At 42.5% G+C, this 17,043-nt stretch overlaps 1 long non-coding RNA gene across 1 annotated transcript in view; it reads left to right on the top strand.

The window, feature by feature from the left end:
- Positions 1-16,543, top strand: part of LOC110347617 (uncharacterized) — a 118,495-nt gene extending 101,952 nt beyond the window's left edge. The window contains exons 2-6 of the long non-coding RNA XR_015441478.1: positions 6,586-6,628; positions 6,962-7,308; positions 7,998-8,390; positions 14,757-14,828; positions 16,464-16,543. This is a non-coding gene — a long non-coding RNA (uncharacterized LOC110347617). The remainder of the gene's footprint in view (positions 1-6,585; positions 6,629-6,961; positions 7,309-7,997; positions 8,391-14,756; positions 14,829-16,463) is intronic.
- Positions 16,544-17,043: the final 500 nt, after the last annotated feature.

Below are 17,043 nucleotides of genomic sequence, written 5' to 3'. Positions count from 1 at the left end.
AGACCTCGGAAAAGTCGTCTAGCCTCCATAATACACCTCCATTTCATGTACAGAATGAGAATAATAGTACCCTTCTCCTAGAGTTGGATTGAGAAGTAAATGCAATTCTGTGATGGGAACAAAGCTCCTTTCCTGTCCCTTTTATCTCCCTTACTGTGGACTTAGTTCTGGTAGCAACCATTGCAAGATAAATCCACAAGTGCCATTGGCCAGGTAGACAAAGCCCAGCCAACACAGCTGCACACCCTTCCGCTGTGCCCCTCTCCCCCATCTGTGCAGGGGGTGCAGACCTGGACCTGCTAACCCAGAAGCGGGCACATGCAGGCCAGCACCTCCCGTCCTCGACTCACGACAGTTACGCTTCTTCTTAGATGTCCTCTTCTCTCCTATCTCTAATTCAGAGAGGCTCAGAATGCCTGCTCTAATCTCTCTCTCAGACATTCTGCCCACACCCACCCTTGGGCACTCCTTCCCTGTGACGTGTCAGGCATGTGCAGTACCCCCGCGCACACACACACACACACACACACACACACCCAATGAGTGTCAGGGAGGTGAGGGAGAGGGACTGACCTGCTGCAGTCCCCCACTGTGACATTTACAGCTTCTGATGTTGAGCCACTGGCTCCCCTCATAGCCAGGGAGCTGATGAGTCCAAAGGGAATGTTACCATCAGCACTGAGCCCTGTGCCAGCCCAGGTGGGCACTGAGGGGCAGTTGGTAGGATGACTAAGTGCTGGGCTGCCCACAAAAGCCAGGGCCTCCCTGAGGACGGGATGGTGTCGGATTTGTCCCTGTCACCAAGTGAGGACAAAGCCGGCACCATACATCCTTAGTAAACAGATACGGGTGGAAGGGAGGGAGGGGTGGGCTGCATCTCTCCTCCTGATTCTCTTCCTTTCACTCCAACCAGCACAAAAAGCAACTGGCAGATGGGGCTGATGAAATGCCGCTAGTTGTCCTGCCCTGGCTGTCCTGATGTCCTGAACTGATCCAAAATGCTTCCCTTTCATAGCTATTCTGACTTTGGAGAAGAGCCAGAAGTTACATAGCACAAGGTGCACCGGTGAGGCGGATGAGGAGGCAGTGATGTTTTCCGGACCCCGCCCCCCACTAGCTGGCACATGGCAGTGGCATCCCTGTAGTTCTGATCACACCTCATGAAGACACTCCTGAGCAAGGACATGCAGAACTCTGTCCAAAAGTGGGGAGAATGAGAGGATAAATGTGCTGGAAGCCAGAGGGAGTTTTCGAAGGGGACTAAAGGCAATGCATCTTTTACTATAAGTAATTTGTTAAAGCTCAACATACACCAGAAGTTTGGATCAGCCCTTGTATGGTGCGGTGGCAATGAGAGAAAGGACTGTAGGTCAGCGGTCAAGAGCTGCTAACCAACTCAGCAAGTGTGGCCTGCACCTGGGCCAAATCCACACATGCCTTTCACGGACGTGCAGGGCCTGACCCCTTCTCAGGCACAGTGCCGGGGGGATGAGCAGGGACCAGTCCTTGCCCTCAAGGGGCTGACATTCTGCTGAGCAAAGAGAGACAACCAAGCAATAAAAGTACACAATTTGTGTGTGAAATGAGGGTGGGAGATGGAGGAAAACAAGAAGAGCAAGAGGGCACCGGGGAGGTCAGATCTCTGCTTTCCGTTCCAAGACGTACGGCCATGAGCAAGACGAGTCCCACTCTCTGCAAGATGCGCTGGAAAGCTAGGGACCAGGTGTGCTATACCAAATTCTGAGTTGGCAACAGCAGAGCGTTAAACCAAGAGGAGCCCTGCCAAGAGCAGGGTGACCCTCCTGTGTGGCACACAGGCCACATGCCCACAAAGCCAGCCCTCACCTTGGGCAGACGCTCCTCAGTATTCAACTGAGCATTGAGTTGAATGCTCAGTATTCAACTGAAACATTTGATAAGGAATAGTGGGTCTGGAGCTCTTTGCCCTACTACTGTGTCAGGCAACGCAAAGTGCGTTTTTCTCCTGTAGCATTTGGGACCAGGAGTTCTTTACCTTTGCCTCCTGGGTCCATCCAGGGATGGGTAGATCTGCTCAAGTTCCCACCACCACCTGGAAACCAACAGAAGGGTGTGTCCAGTGAGCATGTGTGTGCATATGTGCACACATGTGTTCAAGTCCATCTCCGTGCCATTCACCCCCACAGGAAGTGTCCCCATTCTCTGTAACACTGTTAAAGTGATGCCTGGCAAGAGTTAGTGACCTTTTACTCAGAAATGCACCCTACTTATAGAGAACCAAGAATATTCATTTCTACTGCATGTTTCGCCTACTGTTCATGACCTGCTTGTAATTCATCTCCCTTGAGCTCAGGGCAAACAAAAGGCCTGACTGAGTAGGGCTGTTTCTCACCCACTAAACCCGTGCTCCTAAACATCCTCACCACTTGCAGGCATTGCTGTTTACCCTTTCAGTTTCAGCTGTGCTATCAGCAGCCACAAACCAAGGGCAGGGACCACAGTTTGACCTTAAACTCTTCAACTCCACTTAATTACCCATTGTAGCACATGCACATAAATACAGGATGTCCCTTCATTCTGCCATTCTGCTCTACATCATTATCAAGAAGACAAATGCAATTCATGTCCAATTACTCACTCGCCGCAAGGTCAGAATATTTATTTTTATCATACTTGTGATTTTTAGGATTAGTGATATCAGTATTTATTCATGGCTAACCTAAACCAAACATCCTGTTGGTGTCTATAAAGAGTCGTATAGTTATTGTCACAGGTATGCTGAGTCACAAAGCAAACACGAAGTTTATGAGTTGACAGGGAAAAGGCTGCAGGGAGGTAGAGATAAGTGTGCCTGGTTATCACAACTGCCTTGCGAAACACACACATTGTTTATTTGTATTGTCCATTTATTGAGCTCCATGGGTGCTTGGGAAACTGAAACAAAGCAAAATAGTGAGGATTTTTGATGGTTATTGTAACTGCTTTCTAAACTTGCTGCTGGTGGTAACTTTTTACTTCTATTTTTCAAATACCAATTTTAACAATCATTCTCTCGTTCTAGAATAGTGTGGGCCAGCCAGAGAAAGACAGAAAGAAAAGTGGGAGATATGGAGAAATAAACTAGGCTCATGTGACTGGGATTAATTTACTCAGTGATCTAAAGGAGGCATAACTGGTATCCCTGATACCAGGAGGAATAACTGAAAGCCCTGTGGTCAATTAGAGATTAATTCAACGTCGTGGTATTGAAGGGAGAACCCAAACACTTAGGGGTAGCAATTGACCCTGTCCTTCTCATCCAGATTCACCCAAATACGTTTTATTATCTTTGGCCACTGAGATCCAGTTTTAGCTAATTGCCTAGATTTCTCAGCAATTCTCTTTCTTTGCAGATGCCACTACTATAGGTTGTGCCTGTGATACAAACTATTTCCTTTTTCTGTCTAGCTGTCTATAATGACTAGACACAATGTGTCTTGCATTCCTCTTTGCATCCTTGGATGGATCAGTATCTGGGAGTCGGGCTTAGTGGATTCTTACTAGGAGTATGAGGCTCCTAGTAAGTCAGAAACCCTGGCAAGTACTTTACCTGTGTGCTTCAGTTCCTCCACCTATGAAAGGAGGATGTGAAACCAATTTTTCGGTCTTTCCTACTCTATAATTGTATACTTTTCTATCTAGTTTCTATGATGAGCATGGTTATTACTGATGTGTCACATGTCTCTTAGATTAATCAGACAAGTCCAACTTGGGACTGATGTGAACCAAGGTTTAGAATCTTTAGTTGAGAGTAAATGGATCCTGTCACTGAGGTGATATAGTCTCCAAAAGAGTAACCTTGACATAGAGAAGCATAAAATACATTAGGTTTTGGAATGAAATGTCCACTTTGGTAGATCAAAAATGGTTAAATAAGGGCAATTTCATAAGGTCCATAGAGTGAAGAGAGAGATAGGAGCACTCTGCTTTGCTCTGTTCTGTTCTTCTCTGCTCACACTTCAAGCAAGAGTCCAGTTCTCAGTCCAGTTCTTGATCCCATGCAAAGAAGAGAGTAACGGACAGGAGACACACATACTCGTCAGAGGCTGACCAAGCTGGGAGATGACTCAAACACGTTTGTGTAGGAAAGAAAAAGTGAAGGGGCTCCTTATCTTGGAGAGTATTTGAAAGATGTGTGCCAAAATGCCAGGTCAACCACCGTGGCACGCCACTGGCAGTGATGTGGAGTTAAAGCTGGTTAACAGGTTACTCAAGAAGCACAAGGACTCACAACCTGGGGTTGATTTGTTATCCGAAGGATATTTGGTAATGTTTACAAGGAATTTTGGTTTTCACAATTCTTCAAGGTCAGGGATATTGCTAAACATCCTACAATGCATAGGACATCCTCTTGCCAACAAAGAATTATCTAGGCTACCGTGTGTCCAAAGTTGAGAAATTCTAGAGAGTTTCATTAAGGTGTTTAGTTACAAAAATCCCCATGGCTAAGGGGAAAATTTAACAAGGGCCTATCAAAACAATGGTTAAAATGACCTTTTAAAAAGAATGCTAGTAGCATGCAGGATTGTAAATGGAAAAGAAACATACAACAGTAAATGATTATGAAAAAAGACCACATTACTATATTCGAGCCACATGGAAATAGTAAGAGGTTGTCTCTAATTGTTGATGTTCTTTGTGCTTTTGTTTTGATTTGCTTGTTTTTTCTCTATTTCTCAGCAGTTGTAATGTACAGGTACTGCTTTAAAATTCAGAACCAGAAAAAGAATCGAAGTTGAATTTTTAAAACCTGATATGCCCTTGAGGACTGAATGGCACATGGAAATAAGACTAGTAGTAATAGTAACTTCAATTTAGCCGGCAAGCATGTGGAGAGACAGGCTCGCTCATTCCCTCCCAGTCAGAATGTAAATTGTTATAACCCCTTTGGAAGACAATTTGGCAATATGACTGCAGAGCCTTAAAAATATTCATAGCCTATGACCCCATCATTCCAACTCTGGGAAGCTAGCCCAAGGAAATAATCAAAAATAGGCACAAAGATGTTCATTTAGGCATGATTTATAATCATCAAAAACTGGGTTTATTACGACTACAAATTGAAAACAGCTTAAGTTACCAGAAATAGGTGAATATTTAACTAAATTGTAATGAATCCATATGATGTAACATACAGCCATTAAAAGTAATATTTAAAGGGGCCGGGGATTTAGCTCAGTGGGTCGGGTGCCTGCCTCGAAAGCTCAAGGTTCCGAGTTTGATCCCTGGTACCAAAAAAAAAGTAATATTTACAATAACTGCTAATGTGGAAGAAATCTAAAATACACAACTAATTGTAAAAAATAAAATCCCAAAATACATTTTAAGAAAGGATAGCCCCCAAAAATGTAAGTATCCAAAGGATTTCCAAATATGTTTGGAAATCTATATATTAAAATGTTAAAAGAATGTAAGCATCTTTAGGATGTAAGATGAGAGTGGTTTTTATTTTTTTCCTTCTTTATATTTTATGTTCTGTCCTAACCGCATAAAATGAAAAGTATACTTCTTATAATGAGACAAAAGGAACGGGGAGACTTATCAAATGCCAAATCTGAGTCCAATATAGTTGTCCTGTTAGGAATATCATCTTATTTAATGTAAAAATCGCTTTGATGAGGGGAACTATTTCACCCACTTTATTGATGATAAAACTGGGCCTGATACTCATTGTTTTCTCCTGAGGGTTCCTTGAGCTTCCAAATCTGGTGAAGTTAGTCTTTCTCTGAATTCCCATTGCTTTCTTCACCTTTGATATATAAATAGTACCTAGCATGTGACACGAGGTATTTGTGAACCAGCTGAGTGGTTAAAGAAATGAATAACTTGCCATGTTGGTCTATCCTCAAAGTCAGCATCATTACCGCAGGCTCCAGAAAGACGATGAAAACACCGAAGTTCTTACCTGGGCACCTGTCCTTATTACAGGACTCATTGTCCAGACAGAGTTGCACCTGGCCTGAAGTTATACATCAATCCAGCTATAAAGGCATAAATGTCTTCAAAGAACAACACAGATTTTATTCTGGGGATCAGGAGCATTTTCCCGACACTTAACACAGCAGTTTGTAATGATTCTTGTTCCTCCTTCCCTTTAAAATTTCACTTTCGTTTACTTAGCAGGGCATTGCTAATCTGGAATAAGGGAGTAGGTGAAGCTCCCTATTTGTAAAGAGGACAACAGGTTAATGAAAAGAAGCAGAAGTATGTGCAGGTGATAGTGTTTCTGCAAGGCTCTGTTAAATTGTGATGATTTAAGGGCAAACCTTGGCTGGCTGGTCATAATAAGGGCCACATTATAGAGGGGATTTACGTGGCAATTACCATGGTTTTTGCTGGTAGGTTGCAGTGTTTTAGAGCTCCCTGGATACTTTAGATTAATGTCTGAATCAGTAGTGTTATTGTTGCAAGATCCTGGTGTAATGGGAGCCATTTGAGGCAGGCATTTTTTATCCCTTATCAGAACATAAAATATCCCATAATCTGTAAAAACATCAATGACTGTGGCTTATAACTGGTTTCAAAATAGCTTAAACATTACACTGATTAGTTTTTTTTCTTTTGCAGCAAGAATGCATAAATCAGTGCAGACCTACTTTTGCCCACCCAGGTAATATGATTAAAAAGAATTAGAAGTGCTCAGTGCCTGAGATGAGGAACTGAAAGCTCTACCCCATAGCAAGGCAATCATTATAGAGAATCTGCTCTATAAATGGCATGGTGTTGGGTCAGTTCCACAGTTGAGGATGTTGCTTAGTCACCAGAGAAGACGCACCACACTTGTCCTTTACTTCGCACACTGGGAATGGAATGGAACCTGGGGGAAGGGACAAATTGAGCGCTAAGCATATGCCTCACCAAGATTAGTGGGATGAACCAGCAAAATTCAGGAATCACAAAGGGAAAGCACAGGGAGCACTGATTGATTTCTCTTCTCTCGTAGTATGTCTCCTCAAGCCCAGGTATCCACGCAAAAAAATGGGCAGTGAAGATGGTACGAAGGCCAAGAGTGTGACCACAATGAGTCATGCTACTGATAAACCACTCTGAAAACAAAATCATCTGATCAGTGAGATCAATGCCTCAATTCACCATCCCCAGAAACCTCACAGATGATATCTTAACCCCACCTCAACAGAGACCCAATGAGGAGTGGGATACAGAAAAAAATGATTGCCTCAAATTCCAAATGATTAAACAGAACACTGAAAAATACCATTGAAACAAGAAATCACTGTCTTTTGACAATGGGCTGTCTTTATAGACTGATATGATATCCATCCAGCAACCGTAAGTGTCTGAATCCTACCTTTATCCATTAGGACACCTTCCTATGAACTCCCTGGGAACAAGGAAAATTATATGTGATAGATACATAGAGGTAGATAGATACATAGTTACATAGATAGATAGACTGACTTACTGACTGACTTAATCACTTTCTGGTCACCGGGCCAAAATACCAAACACCCACAACTTAAAGGAGAGGTTTATTCTGGCTCACAGTTTCAGTCCACGGTTGGCAGGCTCCAAGGCAGGAAGAGAGAAGGGAGGAGCACAGGAAAGAACACACCTCCTTAGGTCACACCACCGGTCACCCATCTCCAACAACATGTTCAGCTATTGACATTTGCCTGTTGAACTCATCAATGGGTCAAGCACTCCCGTGGTTCAGTAACCTTCCACACACATGAGAATTTTCAGGGACATTTTAGATCTAAACACACACTTAGAGATAGACAGACAGATAGATCGGAGATATGCTAAATTGTTAGTCCAGAACCCTAATGACTCTCTTGGAAAATTCCTTTTGACCTGGACAGAGTCCTCCCAAAATATGCTCAAATTAAAGCAGAGGACAGCTCTGCTCCTCTATTTTCCCCAGATATTGGGCTTCTCCATTGTAAGGCAATACCTATAATTATTTAGAAGTACCCAGACTTGAATTCCCAAGTCAACTGTTCTCATTTTTATCAAAGGGAAGAAAATAAGAGGAGTAGAAGAAAAGAAGAGAGGAATTCAGCTTCTGCTAGAAGCCAATATCACATATCTAGAAGCACAAAAGCCAAGATATATACCTGATTCCACAATCTCTCTCTCTCTCTCTCTCTCTCTCTCTCTCTCTCTCTCTCTCTCTCTCCCCCTGCCCCCACCTGCCCTGCCTCATTTATTAATGAGACATCTGTGGAAACACATCCACCTTGTTAAGCATCATGTTTAACAAGGAAACAGGGGTACATCCTTGGGCTTTTCAGATGAAAAGGCAGGAATGACCGGAAGGATATGAAGATTATTACCACATCACCATGTTATCAGAGCAAGGCAAAGAGCAGCAAAGCATATTGAATGCTGAAGTTTCATTTTCTACAAAGGTGAGAATTGAAGTCAGGATGGGGTTTTGGGCAAGGTTATAAAGTCAGCCAAGAAATGAGTCTGCATCTATATGTGAGCAGTGATATGTGTAAGCTTCCATGCACAAAACCACACGTATCCACGCATTATCCTCTTGGCCACCATTCCTTGTACATAGAGAAATATAAAAAACAAGAGTTTGGGTTTTGGAATCAGATAGTCTTGTGTGAGTTCCACAAGTGCTTGCCAGGTAGTTGACTTTGAACCACCTGTTTACCTTTCTGGAAAACTAATACTACCCGGGCTGCAACTAGGGCAACTCTGAACATATGGAGAGCGTCCAAGGTCTGGGTGTGGCTAGCACAGGGTCTGGTATGACTGTTTTCTAATAAGTGGTTGCTTTCTTTCTCCTGTGTCCTTTTTGATAGCAGACCCAGAGGGCTTTCTTCTTGGAATTGACATAAAACAGTAAAAGGAACAAAATCAGGGAGCAGAAAAGAAAAAAGAATAAGATGAGCAATAAACTAAATTTTCAAGTGAATTTGATCCATACTTCTTCAACATAGGAACAGGTCCCTTTTGCTTGGTTTCTAGCCCTCTCTTCATCAACGAGAGTAGTCAGCACTCTTCAGATGAAGCATATCAGACCCCCAAGTAAGATAGATTCAAGTGGCAACACCATTAATCATCAGGCTCCACTGTAAGCTGGCAGCATGTCAGCATTTCTGCAAGTTCAGTCGCCATTTTGCTGGGTGGAAAGGGAAGTTTTGAAAACTATCAGCCCTCTCTGATGTCTTCAAGTAGTAATTACCAAAGCCATTTAGTCACTTGCTAGCTGTCAGTTATTTTTGTTTGTTTTTATCATTAAACATCCAGATAAGAAAAAAGTTTCTTTGTTGGTATTTGGCCTTTAGAACTCCCTGGTGGGAATGATTAGCCTGGCCCTATTTTAGAGGTGAGAGGGCTGAGGTCAAGAGACCATCCTGTACCCTGAAAGATACTGTATTGGGATCCGAACTCCTCTGATGACAGACAGTCCTATTGTCTATTACATTTTCCTGCTTCCCAGAGATACCAGCAAGTCACAGCGGCCCAGGGAAGTGCTCTGCTCTTTTCTCATCAGTACTACCACTGGGTAGCAGCCTTCAGTCAAAAATGAGGCTGGACCTTGAGCTTCATGGCTGGAGGTCCACATTCCTAACATGGATTCATTAAGAAGCACCCAGATTTCACAAGAGGAAATGATGAGGCATTTTTCTGAGGTGTTGAAATTCTTCTCTTTGTCAGTTAACCACCCTCACACACACACACACATACACACATGCACAAGTGTTCTGAAAATTCCTCAAAGGTAAATGGTAATCTCTCTCAAAGTTGTGATACAGTCCCAAAAGGAAATAAAACTTATATACTGAGGGCCCCAGTGATTCTACTTTCACTCACATTAACTGCAAATCTTTGCCACGGTTTTCCTTACTAATTAGTTAAATGCTTAAGCTCCTGAGTCATGAGCTGTCTACTGGTCACAGCTTGTTCTAGCTTTTCAAAAGGAACTTCCAAGGAATTAGGCCCTCCGAAGATCCCACATTCATGTAATGACAGCAAGCCAAAGATGGGATCAATCATTGACAGGTGTGGATGAGCAAGAGCCCTGAGACTCCCTAGTGTTTAGGCAGGACCTTCCAGTGTGCTGCCAGGAAGCACAGGAGAGGACTCTGATCATTCACTCATAGACGCACACTTCTCCTCTCCAAAAGCCCAGATTTCACACTGCTCTGTCCTCTGTATTCAGAAGCGCACCTGTGTATGTCTTGATGCTTGAGAAGGACACAAATGTCTCTCCAGAAGTGACAGGCCCAGAAGAGAACAAAAGTTGGTCAAAGCCTTATGGTTCAAGAGAATCAACCACACATGACATGGCTTTAGTCAAAATCATGTGCAAGTGAAAATGTTGCCTCCTCCAGAAAAGTTATACCTTCACTGTGCATTATTTCTTTCTATGACACTCAGGCTGTCATGGATACATCATTAATTACTGTTATGTAAGCATCAGGACAAAAGCTATACATAGGATTCGCTAGCTATAAACATTGGATCTAACTACATATAATGAATGTCTGACCTTCCATGTATTCACCTCAAAAACTTTCCCAAAGTTTACCTCCACATGACTCAGCAGCATTATAGCTACTAAATACTCACTATTTCCAAGCAGTGATAGTCTCTTATATTTCTCCAGCTAACATTCTTCATTTTTCCCTTTCTACCAGTTAGCTTCCTAAAAATCAAACCTGATTACTTTATCTATACACACACGGCCCCACATACACCTCCCATTAATCCAGTTCTCCATGTCTGCATGTATAATTTCAATCACTGTGGGCCCAAAAAGAGAAAGAATAGCTTCACTCAAGTAACAAATTTTACTGCGCTGTTATAGCTTACTGCCTATCTCAACTTTAAACTGTAAATTTCTAGAAGTCAGACAATGTTTTGTAATTAGTCCTGAATTCTCAGCACCTACCATAATACATATAATGTAAGAGTTGTTTAGGACATTTTTAGAATACATAGTAAGTGCATTGAATGGCTGGGCATTTGATGGGCTATGTTGATAGTCCTCAAAGTAACCATGTTAGGTTACCCTGCATTACCCTAAGCCCTATTATTGCTTTGAAAACACCAACTCCTCCCCTAGTATAATGATCTAGCAAAGACAACAGAGTCCTAGTGAGCAGCAAACAGAGTGTGTTGGCTCCAAGACTCATTGGCATCTCATACTTGGTCAGAATAGTAGAGGTATGCTAAGAACTGTAGAACATCATGGCTGAAGGCACTGCTGTACCAGTCAGTCTACTTGAGAGACAACAGAACTGAACCAAAAGGGAAAGAATCAGAAACATGAACAAAGACAACCAATTAATGAGCAGCCACAGACAGCAGTTGCAACTGCTCCAGTTTTTGGAAGATGGGAGTGTCTGTGTAAGCTGCTACATTTTCCCTACTTGCCCCAGACCCTGGGACAGGCCTGAGCCAGTGGACTGCAGGCTCCTTTTGGACCAAAGCAGATTTGAAGGCTACTTTGATCCTTGGCGGGCCTCTCTGTGCTTGTGAGCACTGACATTTTTGTTAAAGGTGACTAAGAGGGAAGATTTGCATTGGTTAGAAATTAGTCAAATGGCATTTCCTTAGGCTTTGCTTTCATTTCTCAGGGAAAGGTTGAAGTACACAAAGCAGTTGGTTTTCCTGTCAGATTATTTCATTCAAAATCTGTAGTTATTGCATAGTTTCCTGAAGCCTAGGGCAACAGAACTTGATAATGAAGGACACCCAGAACACAAAAGTGTACCTGGCAGGCACTGAATATGGGAGATTAGGAGAATTCATTGCAAGGCCCGAATCTTGATTTTCTTCCTTGTAAAATAAGACTTAGACTGGGTGCACTCGGCCCCCTTCCTGTTCAAGGCTCTCAAAGTCTCCAAGTCCACCACACACTGTCTTCATTTGAGCACATCTCTCATGCTTCCTGTGGGCTTAGCCTTAAAGACCCAATGATAACCAGGTGGCCCTTGTTTCTGCCTCCATGGAGCTTTGTTCTAGTGAACAACAGAGATGATAAACTACTGGCAAACAACACTGTTGACATGACTGCAGTGAGAAACATGAGGATCTGCAGTGTGAGTTATGCATAAAGGGCACTCCATGGGGTGGTAGGAGATCTCTATTAGATTGCAGGTCAGAATGTCTTCTCTTCCAAGAGGGTTTCTATGCTAGATGTTAAAGGATTAAAAATGCTAGCCATGAAGGTGCCACATTCCAGTCAAGGAGAGGAGTGAACAAGAGACTAATGAGGGCCAAGTTTAACCTGTTTGGGAAACTAAATGAGAGAAGACAGATAGCAGCACAGTCACAGGGGCTAAGAGGAGGCATGAAACGAGAAGGAAAGAAGGCTAGGGACTGAGGGGCTGAAATCGAGATTTCAGTACAAGAGAGCTCATTAAGTAGGACAGTAACCTAACGTGATTTACATTTTAATTCCACTGTTCTCAGTGACTATTTAATGAATAATGTGAATGGGGCCAGCATAGAAGTTGGGAGCTGATTTAAGAGGCTACTGAAGGAGGCCTGGTAAGATATTCTGGTGGCCAGGTTGGGATGGACAGAGGTAGATGCATTTGAGCACTACTGTGGAGAAGCACTGGCAAGCCACCTTCACGGCCAGGTACTCAGGTAACCAGGGAGCAAGGCTCTGATAGATGCTGAGTAGCACACGGGCACCAAAACACAGGGGGCGGGGCCCCACACCACAGCCCTTGGGAGCTGACAGGTCCTGTGATTTGTAACTGGACTCAGATGAGCTAGTTACAATAGCATGGGTTCTTCTCTTTCTTTTTCTTCTTTCACTACACAGAGACCTCCAGGAGTGAGGAAGAAGAAGGAATGTTTTCACAGAGGAGTGAGCCCAAGAGTGGGGTTCTGCAGGATAAGTTCTACCCTAACAATCAGAGAAGATGGGAAACTCTTGAAACAGTGAAAGTAGAGCTGGTGTGGCATGACAAATGCATGCTGCAGATCAGGATTCATGAGCAATGCTGGACTAGGGTCAATGCAGAGAGTGTCGGGAAGATAAGGCTGGGATGTAAGCTGAAGCCTTGCTGGGGAAGGTTTGGGCCCTTCAGAGGGTTTGGGCTCATTGAAACTAGCAGAGGAGTACGATTAGTTTTACAATTAAAAAAAAAATTCTGGGGATGAGAACCATTAAGATGTAGGATTAGCCTAATCACAGAATGATTTGAAACTGGGGTGGGTTTATTGCTTACAACTCCTGGTATTGAGCATGGGTCAGGCAGCATTTGACACCTCTTCCGAATGTGTACTCTGAATTACCTGAACAATGAAACAAGAGGGTAACATTAACATCAAATACGCGTAGAGCCCTTTGTGCCTGGTGCTATTTGGAGCACTTTATGTGTACTAACTCATTTGGTCCTGACAGCTCTGGTTGGGTAGGTTTCAGAGCAGTGATTTGGACTCAGCTGCTTGAGGTCATCATCATCCATGCACTAACTTACAGCATCTCTATGCCACTAGGCAAACGGAAGATGAAAATAATACTTTCACTCTAGGAAACACCACTTTGGAGAATGGGCTTCTACCTTCAAGCAGACTTCCCAATCCTCACCTCTGAAGCAGACTGGAATACCCATCAGGCCTAGGGAATGATGGGAATTTCGAGGCTTCAGCCAGAACCACTTCATAAAACTTGCTGCATGGCCAAGAACGGAGAATACATGTGCCCTGTGAGCAGGCCGTGTCAGGGCAGCAGGGAAAGAGGCTGACACAACTAGGTTCTATATGAATGAGTTTTTCTTCCAAACTCACAAGCCATTAGGCACTTCTTTTGTAGGGAGAAATGTGTGGGGTAGGAGAGAAGATGGGAATGTTGGAGGGCATGGTGCAATGCTGAGCTTCTTCCACATGGAAGGAAACACCAGGAGCAGAGGAGAAAGTTCTCCCTCACATACCTGCCATCTAGCAAGGCTGGTTCTTACAAATGTTGTCTTACAGATGCTTTATGGGGTGATGCAATAAAGTACAGTAGGTTGGCGCTAAAATTACACTGAAGAAAAATAAACATTATATTATTATCAATGCAGAAATATTTGTCAGCAATAACAGGACTAGTGGTAGTATTATTACTAGCCACCATTAAAATATTCATAATCTTTCATTTTATTAAAGTATAAATTTTCCACTTAACCAAGACTGTCTAATTTCCAGTAAACACATTTGTCATTTCTGTTGTGAATGTTTATAAAATTGTGAGGTAATAATGGAAATAAGAATAATTCAGACCATGCAAGCCATAGACTTATAAAAAATTTCAGAATCAAAAAATTCCAAAGATGCCTTCCCAATGCCGCTATGGTCTGTGTAATCACTGTCACACTGTTAGCAGTTGCAGTCTTCCGTAACTGAGAAGATGAATCCAAATAGGACACATTTCTGTACCAAAGCATGGAGACCTAGAAACTAAAATGGATCTTCCACAAAAGCAAATGTACTAACAGAGTCAAAACACTAAGATAGTTCCCAAAGTTCAATTAAAAAATTAAATTTGGGAAAAATAGATGGCTGAGAGTTAGGACCATGAGGACTACAGAATATTAGCATATAGTTACACGATCATTTGAGATTTAAAAAATGAAAGTTTACATAGAAAAAAATTATAAAATAATGGCTATCATTAGAAAAAAAGCTCTTTGTGTGTAGCTTTCCTTGTTGAGAAAAGAAATAACAACAGCCATGTACCAGCTAAGCCTGCTTACAGTTGTGAAAAATGCCAATAAGCTGCATATTTGGATCTTGTGCTTGCTGTTTCATAGGACATCATTGAAAAGAAGTGGAGAAAGAGGCAGGGACCTATTGCAGGTGGATGCAAAATGGTGATGAGGCAGGTAAGTTGCTCTAAAACATCTCTGAATTTCTTTCACCTTGAGTGTAGCAGTATATGATATATCCCTTCTGGAAGTCAACTCAGACCAATATCAACCCCCTGTAATATGACTTCAGAAAAAAAAATACACAGTGGTGTGGTTATGCAAATTGTCCTCTCAGTCCTCTGCTATCCACAGTAGCCTTCAGGAGGGTTAATTGCCAGTATCTACAGCATTAGTTATTATAGAATGAAGTTTTCTGCCACACATATAGCTACTTATCTTAATGATCCCTCAGCATACAGGTAGGTAAAGGACAGAAAACTCTTTTGTTTCCTATTTTGAATATTAGTTTAATATAATTAAATAAATTAATATACCTATGACTGGCCAATGTCAATTTCTCCCAACCAAAGAGAACATAACGTATACATTTGTTTAGAGTCTGTAATATTATTTTCAATATAGTCTATTCATGCTGTGTGTCCAACAAACTGAAAAGATTAAGATAGAAATTTCCAATACAATAATCTAAACATGCTCTTCACATACAATATAAAATATTAGACCCTAAGGGAACTTCAGAGCTTTCACCTTTATAGTTCAAATCCTAATTCTGCCACATTCTCTCATGAAGATCAGAATGTTATTGAAAAAGAATGCAGAAAGTAACCTATAGATCCACACTAAACAAGGGAAATTAATGTACAAAGATAAATAAATCTTGGTGTCATAAATCCAACCATTTGGACTAGAAAACTGGTGGTCATGGGATACAGCCTTAAAAGAGATCCTTAATCCTAATTAATATTGCTTAGAAAATGATTAGAAATAGAGAGGCCTTCCAAGTTGTAATTATAATGTTCTTCTCTAAGCCATTGTCTACCACAAGGTATTTGGCTCAAGTAATTGACAAATGCTCCTTGGGTTCTTATTGCTGAGGGAATAGGATGACAGGAGAGGACGCGTCATGGAACTGTGCAGGAAGCACTTTCCCGTGATGCCTTGTATTTATTCTTCAAATGGACTATGCATTGGATCTAATATTCCTTGACAAAGAAAGGTCAAAAATAATAATGCAGTGGCACGAGGCAGAGGCTACAGATCTGAGAAACAGAAAGTGGAGAGACAAAAAGATGTAGTCATGATGACTTGCCACTCTGGCTGTCTCAAGACTGTCCTGGCTCTAGCACTGCAATTCTGTTACCAGACTCCCCTCAGCTCTGGGTTACCTTAGAGAGGTACCAACACCTATCCAGCACAGACACTGCACTTCAGAGAAACAAGTGTTGGGCACAGAAAAGGACAGAGTCCAAAGGACACGGTCCCCTTTGTCAGGCTAGTGATTGTTTAGTAAGGAAAATCCGATGACCAAACAGAGCCCATTACATGGACATGGTCTACACACAGTGTCCCCATGGTTAGCCTTGGAGGCTGAAATGATAACGACTGATCCTCGGAGCTGTACCATCCTCTGCTCAAGTGGATGTGGAAGATGGCTCAGAGCACTTCCCCTGCTGCAGTGGTAATCCTCAGGCTGCTCAAGTCCCAGCTCTGGACCAGCACTTCTCCAACTCTGCTCTTCCCTGAGAACACAGTGGCTAGGGTAAAGCAGACATTTTGCATTTCTAACAGTCTCCTACCTTATGCTCACAGACCACATTGAGAGCAGAAAGCCTGCTCATTCAAGCAACCAACCAGCGTGGGAGGAAACCAGGTGAGATCTATTTGGCATAGCTGACCTGGAGTAGCAATACCTACCTCATGGGGCTGCTCTATGGATTTACTGAAATAAGCTACAGGCAGTTCCTAGCACAATGCCTGACATACACTTTCCATTTCTAATAATTCTTAACTAATTGTTTTATAAGATAAATTGATATTAAGACCTGGGACGACCTGGCTTGTAGAAGTCAATGGGAAAGATGGACTGCTTAGCTGAGGAAGCAAGACTCTTGCACAGCAGAATTCAAGGTAGTCTGCAACAGCAAAGGGCCTTCTCACTCGCCTGTTCCGTGGAAACACATGGACAGAGTGCAACAGATGAATGCTGTTCTCTCTCCTCAGCCATCAACTACATCTGAATCATGGGCCATCAGACCTGGCATTTACAGAGTATAAAACATTCCCGGGTAATTCTAAAGCACAATCCAGTTTGAGAACCACAGGCAAAAGGGAACCAGCTCTCCCTGAACTCTGAAGGTGGATCTCAGCTTTGCTTTGAAAAACTTTCTTT

The sequence above is a fragment of the Heterocephalus glaber genome, unplaced genomic scaffold (assembly GCF_053883595.1).
Source record: "Heterocephalus glaber isolate CG9 unplaced genomic scaffold, H.glaber_assembly_v1.0 deba00000281, whole genome shotgun sequence".
NCBI lineage: Eukaryota > Metazoa > Chordata > Mammalia > Rodentia > Bathyergidae > Heterocephalus > Heterocephalus glaber.
This window is presented reverse-complemented; position numbering and strand designations above follow the sequence as displayed.